We start from the raw sequence: 17,188 nt of genomic DNA on the forward strand, positions 1-17,188 counted from the left end.
TATCATAATGTGATATAAATAATTGTACTGCATGAGCATTCATTTTGCAGCATATCAAAATACATGATCTGCAGAAAAGATCTGCAGAAAAAAATATCATTCAGTCAGGGGATAAATGAATAAATATAAAATCCTAGCAATTAGATGTATCAATTTATCAGGGCCCAGCCCAAAAATCCATTTTGATGAGTAAAACATCCTTTGATCACTGTCAGAGTATATTTACATAGAAATTACATGGTCAATCCCTTTGTCTTTGAGGAAATGAAGAAAGGTAACATCCCGTCACTTTTATATGTAATGATGCTATGCATTGTATTTATTAATAAATACTGAAAGAAATGCTTCTTTTTAAAGTGGTAGTTGGCTGTGAAATATATCACCCATTCAAAGTCTAACTCTTTTATGAATAATAAACTAAATGGCAACCATCCTGAAGTGATGGTTAATCTGCTTCATGTTATTTTCTTTAGGAGCATATACACAGTTGAGGATTTTATTCAGCACTGATTTATCTTTTTACCATTATATTTGTACTTTACATTATGTAAAAACAAAACAAAAAACACTGCCCCAAACACCCCTTTTGTGTTTTGGCAGCATTTTTCATCCCCTTGCACACAGTTTATGACAAGAAAAAAACAGATCCTCAGTATATTGAATTTGTGTCAAACAGAATGAAGAAAATACATGACATTGTTTTGTCATGAAGAGCTAAGTCACCATATCTTGAGTGATGTTATTTTATTTGAACAGTTACTTCAGAGGGTATGCTCTACTAGCTTAGTTTCAGCATTTAGAAACAATGAGCTGGTTAAATACAACGTACCTCTGGTTTTAAACTCTCCTTATCCCTATATTATCCAAGTAAACAAGTGTTTGATATGCCTTTTAGTCTCAGCAAAATCATTTAGCTATTCTTGGCCACTCATTTTTAAAGCTTTAGGGTAATATTTCTAACATATGGCTGCTTTAATCACCATGCATATTATGGTGATTTAATACATTTGATTTCTGATTACTGTATCAGTTAGAACCTATAATTCTCTGCACTTTAATTTTTTGTATTGTTATTAGAGCTAATGAAGCAAAAATTAATTTGCTGCAACCCTTTCAAAACACCCTTTTGTTCATACGAATTTTAGAACTTTTCTTTCACTGAGTTACTTATCAGCAATCTCAATAGGCCTAAGGAATCAGCTCTCTTTAAATGGTGTGTGAATCTAAAGCAACTTAAACTGAAGTTAATAGGTCTGATTATTCAGTACCTCTAAACTGGCTAATAATTTGCACCTCTGGAAAGGGTCTTCAAACAGTTAACAAGTAATGATAGACTTAATGATTTATTTTGTATTGGTAAAGTGAATTAGCAAATATATGAATCACTGTAAAATCAGGCTCAATTAAGTTACTCTGGGTTATACCAACAGAGGCAAAATCAGTATCTGACACACAGTTAACCCAAAATGAAGCTATTATTTTTTCTTTATCTATCTCCAGATGATAGAAAGCATATTCCTGTAGGGGTACCTTTACAAGAACCTTTGAATATTTATCAGGATCAAAAAGGCTGACGTCCTGAGGTACTTTCTTCAGCACTGTTCTGTTGTCCAAGGTGACCTCACTGGCCAAATAGGTTTTCTTGGAGTTCAATACTAGAGCAGACTGACATCTATAACACAAGTTGTATAGGGCATATCCTGCTGAGTTCCTGAGCTGCAGCTAGGAAAGATTTCATACATACGGAGATGCCAAGCCATTCTCTGGAATAAGTTAAGACAGGAAGAGGTCTGCTTTAATTTAACCTTCCTCTTAGTACCCATGACAGTGCTGTGGTAGCTACAGAGCACCTGGCTACTGAGATACTTGGTCAATACCTACTGTTTTCTGTTGGTGGGATGAAGGTGGGCTTGCAAATGATATTGTGGTGGCTCATTCCCATTTAGGTATTCCTTTACACAAATCAGATTCAGCCTTGGTTGTCTTAAGCTACCTCACATTAGTAAAAGTGGTATAGTCATTAGCCAGTTGACGCTTGCAGTTTAGTCCTTAAAAAAACAACTGAAATGTTTTTGTACTTATTTTTAAAAAATAATGAAAACTGTAAAAACTGAATTATTTGGTAATTCACTGACATTATAGCAGTTTGTATCTGGAAATACTGTAAAGCAATGCATATTTGATCTTTCTTTTAAAACAGAGGTTATTTCTCCTCTACAGTTTGTATTTCATATTTTAGTTTATTTGTATGATCTTGAAACTGAATTGTCAACATGTTGTTTTAACTTTATAGAATTAATTATACTTTCAGAGACAATTTCCATTTATGAATTTGGAGCAGGCAAATAAATATTTGATTTACTGCAGTGTTCATATGATTTAACTCTATTTTAAGAATGAATAATCTTCAGTTGCATGATAAAATCTTAGAATGTCCTGGCACTGGGGATGTCTTCCTGCTCTTTCCACTTCAGCATCTCTCATGGGAATAAGAAGAATGTTATAATATAAAAACTGGAAAGATAATTACACTAAGCCCTTTTCTATGCAATATTTAAACAGCATGAATTGAATGCAGTAGTGATTGCAGTAGTGATTGATAAGAGAACAAATAAAAAACAAACAAACAAACAAACAAACCAAACCAAACCAAAAACCCAAAACTTATTGTATTTCAATGAAAAGTAAACGGAATAACATAGTTGTTGATGGGAAACAGTTCCACACTAAAGACACTATTTTAGTCAGTGCTCAAGGCTCAGTAATTTGACTAATTCCCTCACACACTGGTTTCAGAGAGCAGATATCTTGTAACTAAGGCTAGAGGAACAGACTATAGGTATACATCAGTGAGAGCTCGATAGTGCAATAAGATCTGGGCCCAAGTTTAAAGCATGTATTGAAAAACTGGGTGGGGTTCACTTCCAAAAATGAGCAGCCCTGAATTATCTCTACACTAAACTGGCAACTACTCAGTTAACCTAGGGGAGTTATGAGTCCTTCCCGATCATTCCATGCCATAAATATACATTCTGCTGCAGGTTTTATAAAATACAAATGAGAGACACCAAGAGGACAACTAGTTGTCTGTCGCAAAGATAAATTTGGAGGAATTGTACTGCTGACTTTGCATTACATACTGCTAAAAATACTATAGATTATCAACTGTTTATTTATAAACTTTCTTATATTGTTTGCATTTCCTTAAACTATGTATTCATGAGTTGAGATATTAATAATTTAGGAATAATTCCAAGCTGTCAATCAATGTGTGTATTTTTTCCTGTCAAATTTTTCCCAACTGACAAAATATATAAGGAAAAAATAACCCAAGTTATTTGAGAACTAGTTAAACGTTCTGTTCTACCTAGGGTACTTCATATACTCTCAGACCTTGGATAACTCAAAAAATTCCTGCTGGACATTGTCAGTACTTGTTTTCTAAATATGGACTTCTTGTAAATACGGTAATAGTTTGTCCACTGTGGTCAATTTGCCTTCTTCGGTGCAAATACTTTGAAATCCAGTCACATCTCAGATCATTAAAAGAAATGTTCCTTCCAGTCGTTTAAAATTAACAAGAACCTTTATTGATATTGAACCAGGGTCCTTTGGACTGAAGCATTCTTCCAATGTCTTTCAGCATTAATTCTTGTATGCCTGTTAGTATATCGCTTTTCTATTGAGCAGTGAAGTGATGGGGCGGACAACCTGAAAAGTAGACAGCAGGATTACATACAAGGTTTGTAATCCACTATCAAAGCTCTCAACTGCCTTAATTATAAACTATCATGATTACTAATTAGGAGACAAGAGTTGTTTCCTGACTTTATTACTAAAGCAAAAGCATCTTCTTTGTGTTTGCTTGTGCATAGAGTGATAGCTACTGAAATCTGCCTGGTCCTAGTCACCCTTCCCTACAGGAAGACAAAATAAATGGTGTAGATAAAAATGACAGAAAACAACAATAAATAATAGATATCCAGTGTCAGGAATAGCATACCCTCCTGAGTTCATTCCCTTGTCCTCTTCACTAACAGTCCTGTCTTAGAGGATTGCTGATATACTGTTTAGATTTTAACTTGTCCAGTAATTGAATTTTTATGGCTTGTCAGATGTGTCATTTTTTACTTCAATTCCTGTCAAACTACTTCATGTAGTTTTCCTATGATTTTTTCCCCATTTTCTCACAGATGCTTTGAACAATGTTGGGTTTCTGTTAAATTTACAAATTTACATCTTAAGAGGACTTCACAGAACTTCATATGGGCACTAGGAAAGATTTTTCCTATGTGCCTATAGAACATAAGTTCACATGACTTTGCTATTTTGAGTCTGAAAGCCTCTAAGAGAAGAAAAGCGTGAGGTTGGGGGTGTGGGGGTGTGGAGGGAGATGAACAAAGGGAAGGAGAGGTGGGAGAAAGAGAGAGAGAAAGACCAAGGTCTATGTCCCTTGCCAGCCCCCTTCTCCTTTCCGTTCCAGATGGTTATTGTGTATGAAAATAACTAGATCATACCTTGTGAAATTTTTCCTGAATGCTCAATAAGCAGGCTTTGCTACATGTATTAACCACTGAAGATGTTAACATATCTGAGATTTTATGCTCTGAAGACAAACATAGGAATCCAGTTAAAAATTGAGCCTTCGTGGTTTTAGGCAATACAGAAATCTTTATCTTGTAAAAACTACAAGAAGAGAAATTTACTTGGGAATTCAAAATGAGTAATGCTTAGCCCTTTTTGTCTATTTGAAATATTTATGAAAATGTTTTACAATTTGATGATTATGCTCTTGATGTACATGTTAATGTTGAGTAAACCAGCTACTAAACCTATGAAAAGTTACAGGATTAAAACCTTATTCACTTTGTGTCTTTTAATGGCTTTTTTCTCAAAAATGAATATTGCTCAGTATTGCTTTAGGTATTTATTTAATTACAATGAACAATGAATTAGCACTGTTTTCTTACTCAGCTCTAGTAAGTCAAGGTCTTGTGTTGCTTCCTACCTTCTGGCTCACCGTGCAAATGTTCCATTTTATGTTATAAACATTTCACCTTCTGAACAAATATTGCATACAGTATATATATGTTTCTTTTCAAGTCACTGAACTGGATGGAAAATGTGGATATATTCTGTTTATTTGCAAAAGTGTAGCAAGTAATGAGCTTCTCTATTTATTTCAGATTTTTTTCCTGAAACCAATATAGAACTCCATTCTTAGCTAAATAATTCTCCATATTAGAATAGAGATGTAGTTGCACATACTTACTAGGTATGAAAAGATTGCTTAAAAAATGCTAATAAAATATGGTTGAAAGAAAAGGATAAAAAGGTAAGGGAAAATAATCTATTTTTAATATTTTTTATTTTGCTTTCCACCACAGTCTATTCACCCATTATAATCTCAGACAAAGGAGTTTGTATTGAATCCCAACAAAAAGGGGAACCTTGTAGATTGTTCCCTTCTTGCCAAATGCTAACTCTGAAAGACAAATCATGGCAATAAAATTAGAGGCTCTCCCTGGTGAATGTAATTTTCTTCTAAATTTGTAGCACAGAGTGATCTCATCTCAGTAAGACTTCTAATACTCTCTTCAGGGTAACTGTAATAGTTAAATTAACAGGAAAGTGTTTTATGCAGAAATGTTTGTTATATTTCAGGTCATTAAAATGAGAATTGGAAAAATGTTGATTCTCACAACTTAGAATCATTCCAGAATGATTATTTCACAGTGATTAATGTTTTTAAAAGGGCTTTTACTGTGTATCTGTGTACAAACTTGCTAAATTGAGCAATGCATGTAGCTAATGAAAATGTGAGGCTCTGACATCAGCATTTGTAAGTACGTATAAAATTATGTAGCATCATTTTTGGCTCAAGAACATTTAATAATCACTCTCCTATATTTCACTTAGAAAAAAAAAAAAAAAAAACATGAACCATGATATTCTGAAGCTTTTAATACTTCTTAAAATACTTCTTAAAATTTTAAAATTAATACTTAGAGGCCACAGTCATGACAAAAGACCTTGCTGCTTTATTCTGTACATACAAGGATTTTAAACATTTCTAAATTTAAAAATGAAGTTACACAAATCTTGCAATAACCACTAGTTTGCAGTTTGGGGAGAATTCATACATGCCTCTTCAGAACCCTTGAAACAGTTATTAGTGCCTATAAAAGTAGGTATTAAACATAACTGAGTTTTTAAAGATTCTTAATACAAAGATAGCAACATGCGAAGTGTAGATTATGAAGTCAGTTCTCTTTAGAGTGAATGTACTTGTAAGAAGAAGGATGTTTAAAGGGAATTAGATTTCCTCAGGGTCTGACATTCAAAGGATTAAATATGCTCCACAGTTAACCCCTGAGAAACACAGCTTGGAAAAATGTGAGTGTATCACTTCATGGAGTTTCTGGTTTATGCTTTCCTGGCTATATAAACATTACACTGAAAGGTATATTTCTCCTTTTCTCTTGGAGGCTTGTTTCCTTCATGTGAGAATGGATTTTTATGGTCTCCTGCAATTGCCACCATTGTAATCCTGGTATTGCAGTTACTAGGAGGGACATGATACGGGAAGATGAAGCATTAACTCATGGCAGATTGCTGCCTAAAAACTACATTTGCAGAAGAGCATGTTGAACTTTCAGGCTTTTTTTGCTCTGCTTCTCTTCTCTTCCTTTTCCTGCTGACCAGTGTCAGCACCAAGAAGTTTGCATAAACTTTCTAAGAGACTGCACAGTTTTAAACTCTTTCTAATTAAGAGCTTTGAACAGACTCTTTTTATTAACTGTTTAATTTTGGGTTAATCGTAGTGAATGTGTGTTTTCTTTTCATATAAAAAGCATGAGGAACCACTGAGCTGACTGGAACCTTTACAAGGATGTCACAATCCTAGCATTGTCTTGAATTTGGCTGAAGAATAAAAGGAATAGCTGACTAACATATTTTTAATCAGCTAGTTATATCAGAAATACGATTTTTCTCTAATTCTCCTTGTTTCTCTAGTAGAATTGGAGTTACTGCTTCAATATCATGCAGATATTTAAAAATTATCCATTGCAATACAATATAGAAACTATATGCCCTGAACATGAAAGCAAACTATGAAGTTCTGACCTCTCCATTTGAAAATCTGATACCTAGTTTTGTTTCCCCAGATTTTTCTTCATTGTTAATCAAAGGTCAGTGTCCCAATTTTTTTTTTTTTTTAAAGTTGCTAATTTATCAGAAATACGTTACGTAAAAATCAAGTTCTAACAATCAAATGTTTGGAATATATTAAATGTAGAGAGTCACCACTTTTGAGAAACTCAAATATATCCTTTATGAAACTAATATATACTTCTGTTTAGTCTCTGCACTCACGGTATCTTTGATTTCTACTGTGTCTGCCAGCTGCTGCTTTTTTATTTCAAACCATCCTATCAATCAAAAACTGATAGGTCGAAGAAGTGTATCAGATTAAGTGGAAAGACTTTTATATTCATGGCATACTTAGAAAATTTAATCAATCTTTAAATATCTTGCCACTTTCCATCTGGGCATTATTCCAGCAATTTAAATGGCTAAATATATTGAGAGTATTCCAGATTAAATGGTAGCTCTGAATGTCTTTTTATAAATGGTATGGCCCATAAAGAACTGAATTTTTTGTGGTGGTTAATGATATCTGCATTTTGTTTACCAAAGTGTACTGAATATTAGTGCGGTATAACACAACTGTGTTTGAAAGCACCTGCCCCTAGAAAAAATCATGTGACTAGAAGGAGAGCTTCTACTGCAGATCCAGTAAACTGTCAGAAGCAGCTTTAAAGTATGCAAAGACAGCTTTTTCCTTTTTTTTTTTTTTTTTTTTTTTTTTTTTAGCACAGTGAAGTATTATGACTAGATAACTTTTCACAGAAAATCAAATTAAAAGGAAACCCAACATATCTTAGAAGTGGAAAGTTAGGGCAGAAGAAAGGAGGGAAGAACAGTAAGAATTAAACCAGAATGACTAGAACAACAAAATTACATGTTGTTTTGTTTGCCTTTTTTCCCCGTTTAATTTATTGCTGCCATCACCTTTCTTGAATGCTTATTTCTATTGGAGTCTGCAGTGTGGTCCTGACAGTTCTTCTGGCAGGTGGCAGTTCTGACAGGATAGATTTGCCCTCCTTTCAGACCAAAAGGTGTAAGTGGGAGGATTTGGTGCTCTTCAATACTGCAATAATGCCATCCCTGCTGTTCCTTTGAGTAGCATTATTTTCTTGGCAACAAGATGTGTTCTCAATCATTCTTTAATTTTCTTTTTCATCCTTCCTGTGCTCAAGAGACTCAGAAAAAGTCCATAAGGAGCTGGAGTTCTTCACTGAGCCATCTAAATGTTTAATGAGAACAACGACTGTCATATGTGGCAATACTGCAACTAAATTTTGTGGATCACCTCAGTCAAATGCCAACAAACCTGTACCCTGTAGCAAAGCAGAAGGCATACTTGATTTCACATGTCATGGACAATGGTGCTGGAAATACTGAGCTGCCTAAGCACTTTTTGTGCTGTTCTCCATAACCCTCCACATTTAAGGCCAACCTGATTTCTTTGTTATACAGGCTGGGAAAAGGAGAATTATAATAGGTGAACAAATTGAAAAAGTTTAATACCTATAATATTAAAAATCCTTTTCTAATACATCATTTAATTTGTGATATCTTTGGCCCTGCAAAAGCAAGATACTTGGATGAATTAGGTCATCATTCCCAACAGTAGAAAAAACCTATTTCCGACAATGCAAGAACTCAAGGTCTAGGGCAACAGAAATGTGAAGCTGATTTCATTACCTTTTTCTGGCCTAAGCAGATGCATAGGTGCACAGGTTAAGGTTGTCTTTAATGTAACAGCAAGAGTGACTAACAGCAAGAGTACCTATTATTTAAACCTCTGTCAACTCACATCACCAAATTCCTCTGAATATAACTAGCATCACTTCATCTGACTTCCTTGTTATACCTCATGTATATATATTTTTAAAGACATAAAAATACTACATCTTTTGAGTGCAGCATCTATCAGCTGAGCTGTTATAAATGTCTCTGTGTTTATCTTTGTATAGGTTTGTGTTTATCTTTGCACATGTTTGTGTTTATCTTTGCTGGTTGAGTGGTATTTTTTTTTTTCTTCAACTCTTCAGTTGACAAGAGCTACCTTCCCAAGCTGTCATAGTTTGACTGCTTTATCTAAGTCCCTTAGTTCATACCACTTCTGATGCAACTGAGATGAAAAATGACCAATGAGGAAAATCAAACTTAGATGGAGGAGGGATGTCCCTACCATATCATCATCACAGTATGTCCCTACAATAACTTAAAATTGATCCCTGTGCTTCTGAATCTCAATATTCTCTTCTGTGAGAAGATGTCTGTAAACCCAGTAATTATTCCATCTCCCTCTAGTTTTGAATTATATGGGGCACAATAACCTAATGCAGCTACTGGTTTCTTAGCTGTCGATTTTGCCTGAAACCAAAAAAACCTCAACTTTTCAGTAATCACAGTGGAAACTCTCAGATGATTAAAAAATTTCTAGAAATGCTTGTAAGGAGGGCAACAGTGCAATTCCTTAGTTGTTGACTGAACAATTTAGAAAGTATTGAACAACACAGAAAAGACATCCATATGGTTAATTTATACTGGAGAACTAGATTTCTTCTGCCACAGAGTTCCTGTGTGATGTTAGAGGAGTCAGTTAAAACAAACTTTAGGGATTAACACTGTGTGTTCCTTGTTTTCCAAGTGAATCCTTGGGGTTGGATTTGCAGAATATTGCGTACTTGCAGCATTACTTGGCTTTGAACATATATGAAAGGCTGTGTATAAAGCATTGTGAAAATGGGCTTCCATGAATTTCCTACCAAGTGCCCAAATTAGTCACTACCTTTGATCTTAATCTCACTGTGCCTCTGTTCTGCATCAAGGAGGTATAATAATACCCTCTCGTCTCACAGGACTGTTGTGAATATAAATGTAGTGATGTTTGTGAAGTACTCAGACACTGTATTGATGATCATGGAAAACTGTATTTTCAGCTCATATTTTCATTGATGTTTGATAAGTAAATTATGAGGGCACAAAATGTGGAAAGAATAAAGTTTTGAATTTGATAAATAGGTATTATCCATTAATTAAATTAATTTATCAAAAGAAATTCCTGTTCAAACTATAACACATGATTGTGTCATTAAAAGGTTGCACCATAATGCCTATGTAGAAAGGGGCTGAACTAATGCTGTTAGTATTTCTGATCGAAGTACAGTTCTTTTGATGGATACTTCCTATGTAATTCATATATATATAGCAAAATTTTCAAGTGTAAATGATTTATAGCATAAAACTCAGATCTTGGCTTGCAGTTCTGCTTCAAGGTAGGGGTAATGTGATTGATCAAAGGATCAGGCCCTTAGATACAAAGTGTGAAAGGTGTGAGGCATACAGAAGGATGTATACCTTTCAGTTAATTGTACAATGTTAAATCCTGGCTTGCTGAAATGAATGAGAATCTTGCCATAAGTTTCATTGTAGCAGGAATTTAATTGAGTTTGCTTTATAAAAATAACCCCATACTGAAAAGCACAGATCTTTATGTAGAAAAACATAATATCACCAATTTGTTGGCTGTGTAAAGTTACATTTTAAGGTATGCTATATTTGTTTAGAATGACAATTTGGGAGACCTTCTTATTTGATTTTTGCTAGAAATGGTTAGTCTTTCACTTTGAACAAGGTCCCAATGCCTAATTTATTTAACCAATGTCCCCACTTCAACTCTTTATTTACTTCACTTTATGTGAAGCAAATTATGAAATCTCCAAACCTTATGAAAAGGACAAGAAGTTTTTGAATTTTCATATGAAAATCAAATAACAGAAATAAGAAAAAAAAATAATACCAATTTATTTTTGTAATTCAGTTAAGCTACAATTGATTCTATACTAAAAACTAATCAGTATACTATAATTGAAGAGATATTTTTGGACCAATGTACCAGCTGGTATCACAGATGGTACAGATGGCATAAGGCTCTTTAATGGGATAAAGATAATGTGTTGGCACAAAAAGAGTTGAGTATATGAACATGTTATTCTTTCCCATTGTAAACTGTCTACTCAGTGTAGTTTTAATTGATACACAATTGATACAATTCTATTCCACAAATCTGGGTAAATACTAAGATCAATACTTTGCAGTCACTGACATTAGTATAACCTCACTTTGTTCTGGAAAAACTCATATGCCATAGTAGGCAACAACTCATTAAACATTGCAGTTTAGAAGAAAGAATTGCAAGGCAAGTTTCTTGTTATTTAAATGGCCTACCTGACGTTTTTAAAGGGGATTAATAGTGAAATTTATGGAAACAGCTGAATCCCTCAGAAAGGTTTTATTCTCATGAGCTTTGATATTGGTGTAGATATGGCAAATAGTATAACTGTAGCATTGGTAATGAACAATCTTGGTGATAAGTAATCAGGAAATCATTCTAATTATTTTATCTGAAGATCCACAGTGTGGCTGAATATTTCTTGATAGTAGCAGAGGGGCCTCACTGGATAGTGTGGATTTTACCAGACTTAATTTATTTTCTTACATATGATATCCTATAAAGTAGTGTTAAGTAGTGTTCAAAAGATTTTTACTTGTACCCCCTTCAGAACTTTATTTTGTCACTTGATCTATTTTGTGTACATTGCACAAGATATAAGACCCATCTACAGTGTATCCTATAGACTGGATATCTGTAGTGCCATGAAGCTGACAAGACATTGCTAGATTAGATTTTTCCCTGGTGCCCTAAATAAACCTATCTATCTGCCACTGACAAAAATTGCCAGTGGGCACTTTGCTGAATATCTCGCCAATTGCATTCAGATTCTATATTCTTTGATATTCAAAAGTGCTCTGTTAATCAGAAATAGATTGGTATATCTTTTTGGGTTAGACGAAACCTCCAAAAGTATCTATATTTATTTTTGTTCTACACACCTAGATTGCTAAGCATATTTATTAGAATATTATACCCAGAGACTCATTGCTCCAGTATTTACAACCATTTCCAGTTCATACGGAAATGTGGCTAAAGGTATTAGGATTTGTTTAGTGATGGAAACCTTGATTTGGAATTAATTTCACAGAGATCCTGAGCCTGGTGATTGTTAGAACACATTGAAACAAAGCTAGCAAAAACTATTTGGTTGGAATATCAAGTTGCTGCATTCAGTCACCAATCCAGGAAAAAAAAACCTGTATAGCTTAATGCCCTAAGGGAAAACTTGTGAAGGAAGACTACACCTCAGGACAGGGCAAACCCTGCTGGTTTCCTGATCAGGAGCTGCAATGTTCCTCTGAATGGCTGTGACTGGAGACATATCCAAAACGTGACCTTCTCACAAGTTCTTAAAAGTTGTAATGAAAAAAAAAAAAAAAACAAACCCAAAAAGAATGTTCTTGCTTTTTTTCCCCTAGTGATGTATTTTATTTTCCTTGTGTGTGACTATTCCATCTGTAATTAGAAATTCTGTGTTCTCTAAAGCTGTGGTAGTCATGTGGTCCTCATATAAGTATCAAGGAGATAGGACTTTTTGCTGCCCTTGTTAATGCCATTGTACCTTTATAATTGGAAGTAAATGTATATAAAGACAGTATCTAAACTCTACCCTGGATGCTGGCTTAGAGATCTTTGAGTTCATGCATTGAAGAAAACCCTTGAACATTACACAGAGGAGATTATGCTTACTTGGGAATGCCAAACCATCAGTTCTTTATCTAGAAGATGACAGAATTCGATAAATGAGGTAATAAATCACAAAAAGCAATTGACTTAGGAGAAATGAGTGAGTATGTCCTACAGAAGGCAGTGGGGCATGTGTATTGTACCAGAGGCATCCAGATTTCTCATACGCTCAGGAAGTATAAATGGTGTTTTTGAAAACTTTAGGATATCAAATCTTTACTGAAGATACTGGTCCAATCCCATGTAGCTAGGATGTCTGTCCCGTTTCCCCTCATTTTATGAGAAATACTTTTTTCCATATTCAGACTAATTATGAAATTAAATATAATAAAATACAGAGTTGCAAGAACTGCTATTATTGTTCTGTGTATAGGGTGGGGGATAAAACCCTACCTTAATTTGTATTACAGAAATGTATTTATATTTCTTGGAAACAGCCTGTTAGCAAGTTACCTTTAAAGGTGAAAAAAAGCCTGGGTTTGCTACTATGTCTTTTTCCACAGTTAGTTGTAAGGACCTTGGTAATGACAAGGTTTAATGGGACTTACCCATTAAATCACCATTCTCTACTGGGTTCCAGTGAGTCCCCCCACACAGGACACATTTCTGTAATAGCAACAGTGTTTCTGTTTTTTTTAGGAGCAAAATCCTGCTGACTCTACTGTTCGTATAGGGACTGAAGTTCTTTGACATATGACAAAACTACATTGGCACTTGTTTCAGAAAGAAAACTTTCTTGGAGTTTGAAGTTCTTGCCTTTTCGTGAATTAGAATCTGATTCCCATGTTTTTTTTGTGTTTTTAAAATAGGGTTTTGTTTAATGGCAACACTATCATTTGCAAAACTAGGAAAGGGGGAATTTGGGGTAAGAGGAAAGATAACATGCAATTATTTTGCCACTTGTCTTTTCACTTTCACTAGGGCACTCTAGATTCAAAGCTGGTAAAATTTCTCTATTTCATTCATTGGAAATGAAAGATTAACCTGAACCTTTTATTAGTCTTCTTGTCTGTATTCTACTTTTTTTTTAGTCTATTTTCTTTCTCTGCTCAGGAACTACAGGTTATGATCTCCTCTTTGAAAAGAGTTCAGAAGGGCCTTCTTTCAGTATCATAAAGTCCATTGATCCATTTTTGATCAAACCTTTGAAATGCCAGCTGTTTTATATTCCAGTATTGTATTTTAAAATAATAATTATGATAATAATAATTATACTCTTTAGTTTATTAAATGTCTCAGAATAAATTATAATAAACTTTCTGATTTTGTGAAGCTGGTGTTATATGAATGATTTCAACTTGTATGAACCTCCTTCACAATTATGAGAGGTACACAATTCAGTGAGAGGTTGATTTTTAAAGAGCAATTGGATTACTGGTTTCTATGTAATTTTTTCAGATAAACATATATCTTGCTTCTTCTCCACATTGTATCTATACTGATTGTTAAAAGCATCCTACAGTTGTACTTTCTCTAGCTGTCAGATTTTGATGGCATAATACACAGTTTACACCAGGATTGGAGTTTCTGAAGATTTGGGAACTGCAGGTAAAATTGATGCCAGGCTTTGTCCTCTGAGCCACTGGCCCACATGCAGCTTGCTTGCACAAGATGACTTGCATGCAGCTGCTGAAGGAGTCATCTTCTGCTTGAGATCTCAGACTGAATTGTTAATGTTTTGTTTACAGTAACCAGCAGGGTATCATAGTCCTCTTTCTAAGTGCAAGATATATATGGGATTTTTTTGAGCAATTTTCAAACTAAATTCCAAACTTAGTTCTTGCATCCTACTTATACTTTTTAGGCCCGATCTTCCTCAACTCAAACTGAACTAGAAATAAAATTGAAAACTTACTGAATTTTAATATAACAGGGACATATATCAGTGTTTTTCAGTAGCTCATAAACTAATTTGATGTTAACTGTCGAATGTAGCATCTGTTGTCAGAGCAGAAGGAAGGTCTGATTGTTAGCTGCCTTTCACTGCATTATGCTCCTGGAGAGGTGCACATAAAATTATTTATTCTTTTTGCTCAGTGTCAGTTACAGTAATATTCTTAACCTTTCCTGGAGGAATGCAGATACCTTTGTTCTTGCCTCTTATTGCTGCGCAGCAGAGATTGAGCCCAGTTTTTTGTTGCCTTTCGCTTTTTGTAGTAAGATACACTTCTGAAAATTGAGTAAGTAATCTCTAATCTCCAAATGAGAAATAACACTTAAAACCATATTTATGTCAGAAATCAATTACTGCACTAAGGATAAGGCTGTGGGAAAATGGACCTTCTGCATTTCATAGGCATTGAATCCATCAGCTTTTGTAAACACTTAGCAATGCTCTATGGGATCCTCTGGGTGAAATTTTTATAATTTTTTTAGCTATCTTTATTTCTTTCTCACTGTTTTCAAGTTCCAGGTGAGAAGTTGGCTATCTTTTTTTTTTCTTTTTCATTAATTTAATAAATGTTGTTATTTGAGGCAATTTATAGTCTTTTTCAATAAAAAAAAATAATCAAAATACTGGATGTGTTTGTAAATTTATAGTTATTCCCTATGAGATATTCATTGCTAAAGGAGAAAAATGTCCACTTACATAGGTAAGATAATGAGAAATTTCCCCAGGTAATATTTTAGCTTCATTATCATATACTATTTTAGTAAAAGGAAGTATCAAAAGCATGTAATAAAGCAGTCATATTTGAATGAATTACCTAAGTTAAAGATATCAGATTAGTATATTTCAGAAAGGTTCAGTGATTCCACTTCAGCATTTTCTATCATACAATACAAATATTCTTTCAAGTAAGCTATACCTTCTTCTGTGAGGACAGATTAACAACACAGTAGTTGGTTTTAAGTGATGAAAATATGTTGAAAAGCAACAATTTAAGTTTCTAAAGCTGTAATAAGTAATTTTTTTTTTCTTTTTTATATACAAGTATATGTTCTGATGTATATAAGGTGAAATATTCACCGAACGTAAATTACCCTGAGACATGTAATCTAAGGGCAGAATTTCTTCTTTCACTTGATCAGTGTAGGAGCATCTGTTCAGAAAAACGTGGGTCAAACCACAGAGATATATGTGTATATATTAGTTATTTATCTGCTTGATCATCACCATACAGACATACCAGGAATCCAGCTGTTTTTCTGGACAGTGATGTACTATGCAGAGATACCACAGCTGAACTAGCTCTGCAGTGGGAAATAATATGCAAGTGCTAGTGCAGGACCTTCACTCGGCTAATTAGCTGACTAAGCGATGCTAACTATAGCAGGCATTATGCCACGTAAGCAGAGCTGTGCTAATTCTGAGATACAGTCGCTGCCTATACACAATGCTATTTTTGGAAACTGTGAACTGCTCACCACTTATTCAGAGCTAACTGCATGCATCTGGCTCCCCCCTGGAGCAGGGAGGTAAAAAGGCTGCTTCGAACAACAGAAAAGCTTAAAAGAGAGATAAATGGTGTTGAGTTTCTTTCACCTGTGGGCTGGGTCTCCTAGAGGGATACACAGTCTCAGGCTCCTCACTGCTGAGATCTGCCTCAGTGGCAGATCTGCCAGGCTGCCACTTGCTCAGTGAGTGTGAGCAAGCCGTTTTCTTTTCTGTCATCTCTAAAACTGGGTAGCTCCCTACAGCTTTGGAAGGAAGGTGCCACAACTGTCCATGAAAGCTTATTTTTTTTTCATATAATTAGCACTACTGAAATATTAGTAGCAACTTTACTAGTGCCTGTGAGTGGAGATCTGCAAACAGCCTGTTATTAGTTTTGATTGTCATTCTTCAAACTGGAAAAGCATGGTTTTGAGATTGAGAGAACTGCTTAATGCACTCTGAAGATAAATGTTCTTCTTTCAGGTTTGAACTGCTAGGAAAATTGATGTTTGGTACAAAAAGTGAGTTAAAAAGAAAAGAGCTTTAAATAGAGTAACTTGGGTTTATTTCTTTACAGTGAGAAAACTTGACTGATGTCAACAGAAAGCCATAAAAACTTTTAGTTGAATCAAGTCATAACTTTTGGGTGAAAACAGTTCTGGGTAAATTTTTTTTTTTTATTACAGCTATGTGAATCAGTTTCTGTAATAGACAAAAATGTCTTAGAAGTTGCTTTGGAGCAGTTGTAATGAGTAGGTGGTGGCAGTACCAAAACTGCAGCTATTCAGGGTAAGCCATGCTCAGAAGATATTATTAAAAATATTTCACCTTCATACTGAAGTCTATCATGATGTTAACGCCTCCTTTAATGAATTAGATGCATATTGCTTTTCCATGCCTTTTTTACTGAGTTGTAGTTCATTTATCATCATCAGAAAAGCCCTGGCATGATTTCCAGCTGGTCAAAGACTTTGTGAAGAAATTAATGGATGCAAATTATGATTAATAACTGATTTGCTCTGCTTTTCTTT

General features: G+C 34.5%; 1 protein-coding gene across 4 annotated transcripts in view; it reads left to right on the forward strand.

The window, feature by feature from the left end:
* KCNIP4 (potassium voltage-gated channel interacting protein 4) overlaps positions 1 to 17,188 on the forward strand; it is a 431,748-nt gene that overhangs the window by 44,336 nt on the left and 370,224 nt on the right. The gene's annotated exons all lie outside the window — the stretch shown is intronic.

This window comes from Tyto alba, unplaced genomic scaffold (genome assembly GCF_018691265.1).
Source record: "Tyto alba isolate M040663 unplaced genomic scaffold, T.alba_DEE_v4.0 Super-Scaffold_6, whole genome shotgun sequence".
In the NCBI taxonomy this organism is placed as follows: Eukaryota; Metazoa; Chordata; class Aves; order Strigiformes; family Tytonidae; genus Tyto; species Tyto alba.